Raw genomic sequence first — 5,262 nt, forward strand, 5'->3', positions numbered from 1 at the left:
GAGTACTAAGGTGTGATCATGTTTTGATTGTGAGAGAAGTTTAGTCAACAGGTCTGCCACATTCAGATCCGTATGTATTTTGCAAATTTCTATGTCTACAATGCTCTGCATGGAGCTACTCTAGCTAATTGCTCCCACTTTCAATATATATCTAGGTTGAGACTCGGAGTCATCCAGATGGTGTTAAAGCTTGCATTGACGTAACTCTTTATGATGAACTTTTGATCACCTCCATAACCGAGAACTATTTCCTTAGTCTTCTAAGGATAATTTTGACCGCTGTCCGATGATCTACTCCTGGATCACTATTGTACCCCTTTGCCAAACTCATGGCAAGGTACACAATAGGTCTAGTATATAGCATGGCATACTTTATAGAACCTATGGCTGAGGCATAGGGAATGACTTTCATTCTCTCTCTATCTTTAGCCGTAGTCGGGTTTTGAGTCTTACTCAACTTCATACCTTACAAATTAGGCAAGAACTCCTTCTTTGACTGATCCATTTTGAGCTCCTTCAAAATCTTATCAAGGTATGTACTTATCGAAAGTCTTATCAAGCGTCTTGATCTATGTTTATAGATCTTGATGCCCAATATGTAAGTAGCTTCACCGAGGTCTTTCTTTGAAAAACTCCTTTCAAACACTCCTTTAAGCTTTCTAGAAAATTCTACATCATTTCGGATCAACAATATGTCATTTACATATACTTATCAGAAAGTCTGTAGTGCTCCCACTCACTTTCTTGTAAATACAGGCTTCACTGCAAGTCTGTATAAAACTATATGCTTCGATCTACTCATCAAAGCGTATATTCCAATTCCGAGATGCTTGCACTAGTCCATAGATGGATCGCTGGAGCTTGCACACTTTGTTAGCACCTTTAGGATTGAGAAAACCTTCTGGTTGCATTATATACAACTCTTCTTTAATAAATCCATTAAGGAATGCAGTTTTGACATCCATTTGCCAGATTTCATAAAATGCAGCAAATTGCTAACATGATTCGGACAGACTTTAAGCATCGATACGAGTGATTAAATCTCATCGTAGTCAACACCTTGAACTTGTCAAAAACCTTTTGCGACAATTCGAGCTTTGTAGATAGTAAGACTACTATCAGCGTCCATATTCCTCTTGAAGATCCATTTATTCTCAATGGCTTGCCGATCATCGGGCAAGTCAATCAAAGTCCATACTTTGTTCTCATACATGGATCCTATCTCAGATTTCATGGCCTCAAGCCATTTATCGGAATCTGGGCTCATCATCGCTTCCTCGTAGTTCGTAGGTTCGTCATGGTCTAGTAACATGACTTCCAGAACAGGACTACCATACCACTTTGGTGCGGAACATGCTCTGGTTGACCTACGAGGTTCGGTAGTAACTTGATCCGAAGTTTCATGATCATTATCATTAGCTTCCTCACTAGTTGGTGCAAGCATCATGGGAATGGTTTTCTGTGACACTACAAGAAATATGTCAACTTGTGACCATCACTATTGGTCGCTGAAAGGTCATTGCTTTTCATGTGTGACCTTTTTGTGACAAAAAACAGATGATCAAAAGCTGGCGGTCGTAAACTAAAATTAACGACCTTCTTTGTGATATGTAAAAGGTCGTTGGTTCCACGACAAAATTTTTGGTCACTAGCAGCCTCCCCAGACCACGTAGGATCCAGCATGGCAAGCTGACATGGATAAGAATCAGCCCGGTCCAGTTCGGTGTTTTACATGGGCCGAGCCCAACAATTTAATCGGTGCTTTACTTGGGCCAAGCCCAACAATTCGGTCTTCCTATTATTATTTTCCTAAGAATTTTGTTTGGCTGTATGGGTCAAGCCCAATAATTCAGCCTTTTGAATTTTTGGACCATGGCCTTCTTGGCTCAATAGTTTCGGTTTTTTCCTCATAAGACGGGTCCTAATTGTCAGTTTCTAGTAATGGGTCCCAAGTTTAGTTCTTCATATTTCAATTTGACAGTAAATAAGTAACCAATATTTATATTAGCATCGACAAAAAACAATGTTTGAAATAATAACTAGAATGGCAATAACAGTATTACAACACGGATACATTTTTTTAGGTAAACACAGATACATCATACAACAGAAATACAATGGCAATCACAGTAATATAGTATTACAAGCTCTACCACTCCTGTCAATCTTCTTCAACATGGACCTCCTTTCAATCTGCTTTTACGTGGAGCTTCTTTTGCATAGAGCTCCTGTCAGAGGAAATCCACATTGTTAGTACTACTAACAATAAAAACAATTAAGAACAAAATACATAACAAGTATACAAGCAAGCGGTTGGGTACAGATCACTTTGGAAAGCACAAAATACCATTTGGCTGGACATGAAAATCATAATGCTAACCACATTAACAGTCTTTTATTGCAGGGTCAACAATGAAATAGAAGCATAATTAACAGCTCTAAATCTATAAGAATCATAATTAATAACTAATAAAAGGTACATGTAATTGACAGGAAGCGCTTAACTCGACACTCATTATTAACATGTAAATTGTTTAGAGCATTTAAGTTGGCACATGACAAAATAAACATTCAGTGAACATGGAATATCCAGGAGTTAATGATTTAGCATGTAGTGAACATGACAACCTTCACAAACACAAAAACTCAAGCTGCTAGTGTACACGGGGTGCTTGAGCTCTTGCTGCTTAGTACATATACATGGTAGAATCCTGCTGCTAGTGTTCTAAACCAACAGAGCATGTTATAGGAGCAGAAAAGAGGGAGCTAGGGGTAGGAGATGGAGCCAACTCACCGGAGAACTTCTGGTCGCCGCCATACACAGCCGCCATAACGCCGGTCACCTCGTTGATCTTGTCCTTGAAGTTTTCTAACTCCAAGTTGTTCTACTACAACTCGGTATTTGCTAAACCATGTGTGTACATGCATAAGGGCATACAGAAAATATTCAAGTCAATATTCTCAGCTAACTGTGATGTAATGAAAATAATTACTCAAGGACTTTGCAGTGCTCATTTTAGCCATGTTCAAATAAACTTGAGATAAATTAGCAGTAAGGATATTAGTTGTAAGCTAGGTGAAACACAAAGCATACATTAAATATATTGCAGCATCTCTAGCACTTTTGTTGTTTGCATATTAAAACCAATGGTTGACAGCTATGGATCATCACTGATAAATTTGCATCTTATGCTACCACTTAATTTCAGCACATGACAAGACCAAAAGAGAAATCGAGTTGACTAGAAGGGGATGTCGTGCGGGGTGCAGGCAATGTGACTGAACTGCTCCAGAACATAAATCGTAAAACAAGGCCTGAAGCAAGTGTGCTATCTACAAACAACCTAAACACTGAGGCAGAAAAGAAACACTTGACTTGGTAGTGGCAGTTGGGTTCATTTTGGGCATATAGAGTGCTAGTCATCCTATGATGTGACTACATGACTGCTCTCCCCCATATCATCGCCGAATGCAAAGCATACAATCGACTGGCAGTGGCAATTCAATTAATTTGGAGCAAATCATTGTTTTAAACTTTTATCATAACCTACAACAATCATATGAAACAATGTGACTGCACTGTCCAAGAACATAAATGAAGAGTGTCAAGCTCAAACTGTAAAACAAGGGCTGAACCAAGTTTGTAATAAAAATTCCTATTCACACATGATTTTGCATCTATCTTTTAGTCCATTTGGCCAGTTTCTCAAAATTCATTAGCACAAACATGTCTGAATCTATCTTTTCTACGATCTGCAGTTCTGCATAACCAGATACCTTATCTGCAGAATGGCTCAAACTAACAGACATACACAATTAGTTCAGCCACACATGGAAAACTCCAGGATCTTCAATTTTTATTCAAACCAACATTACAAATGAATGCTCTCGGAAATGCAAGTATAAATAACGGGGTGCAGGGGTAGGAGCCCCTCCCTCTCTCAGTTCCCTGTTTCATCACCAAACAAAGCAACTGCAAATCCTAATCGGGGGTAGACAGAGAGACGAATATTGGTCTCACCGTGGGAGTGGTCACCGCAGACACAGTGGGCGGCCATGACGAGGCCGGCGACGATGCCGAGTGCGCCAAACGCGAGGAGCACGACGGCGAAGGTAATCTCCTTGAACGGCGTGCCGCGGGGTCGTCCCCCCACCGCGTCGCCCACCAGGTCGTCCTCGTCCTCGTTGGTGATGGAGAGGCGTGGTCCACGTATGCCATCCCGCTGCCGGCTGGTCGGGCGCTGCCGCCACCACCACAGTCCACGGGGTTCCGGGACGGAGCGGGTTGCGCTGCCTCACCTAAGCCGCCTCAAGATCTGGATGTGCGGGGGCGAGATTGGGGAGATCTAGACAGGTGGTGGCTTGGGTGAGAGGGGAGGAGGAGGAAGCTTGCAGGGCGGGCAAAGGCGGCGGGGAAGGGGAAGTGGTGGCGCGGTCGCTTTTGCCGCCGTTGTGGGGTCCGCCCCATGGGCGCTGCATGGACTTGCCGCAATCCGCCGGCGTGGGTGGTGAAGTGGTGACCGTGCCTAGACTGGTGGATCTGCGGGATGAAGGAAAGGGGAGAGGGTGCGTGGCGGAGACGTGGTCGGCAGTGGTGGGTTGGGGTGGGGGTGGCGGCGGTGGGAATCGCGGGAGGGAGATGAGACGGAGGAGGCGCGGGCGGATCTGGGGAATGGGAGAGGACGAGGGTGGGTGGGTGGGTTAGGGTTTGGATTTTTTGGGAGAAGCTCCATCATTGATGGGTGTGTGATGGATGGCTCGGATCGTTTCTGACTAGGTGATCCGCGTGATTGTGGTTCCTCGCTTCTCATTGGCCGGTTATTTCGTGCTGGAATCTTTAAAATTCGAACCCAATTCTCCAACCTTTTAAAAAAACTACAAATCTATGTTGTAAAGATGGACCGCATCATTTTTCAAAAATATTAGTCCACTATTTATTTACAATTAACTAAAATGTCAAGATGTTTCCATCCACCTCTCATATCTATGTATTGTTATATATATATATAACTGTTATATATATAACACTTAACAGGCTAACAGAAAAAGATAATTAAGCTAGAAAATCTCAGAAAAAAAGAAGCATTGATAATCCCCAAGTGCAGGGAATCATCGTAGCAATTTCCAACGGTGGAAGTGATAAGTATGGAGTATCGAACCCACAAGGAGCTAAAGGTAAGATCAATATTCTCTCAAGCCCTATCAGCCACTGGTACGACTCTACGTACACCGAGTGTTTGCTTCCAACTAGAAACGAGAAAT

At 42.6% G+C, this 5,262-nt stretch overlaps 1 long non-coding RNA gene across 1 annotated transcript; it reads right to left on the reverse strand.

Moving 5' to 3' along the window:
- Positions 1-2,013: 2,013 nt before the first annotated feature.
- LOC125524575 lies at positions 2,014-4,663 on the reverse strand. The gene is made up of 3 exons (XR_007290836.1): positions 4,022-4,663; positions 2,795-2,905; positions 2,014-2,228 (listed from the first exon to the last, which is right to left on the reverse strand). It is a non-coding gene; the product is annotated as an uncharacterized LOC125524575 (long non-coding RNA).
- Between the last annotated feature and the right edge of the window lie 599 nt (positions 4,664-5,262).

The sequence above is a fragment of the Triticum urartu genome, chromosome 7 (assembly GCF_003073215.2).
Source record: "Triticum urartu cultivar G1812 chromosome 7, Tu2.1, whole genome shotgun sequence".
NCBI lineage: Eukaryota > Viridiplantae > Streptophyta > Magnoliopsida > Poales > Poaceae > Triticum > Triticum urartu.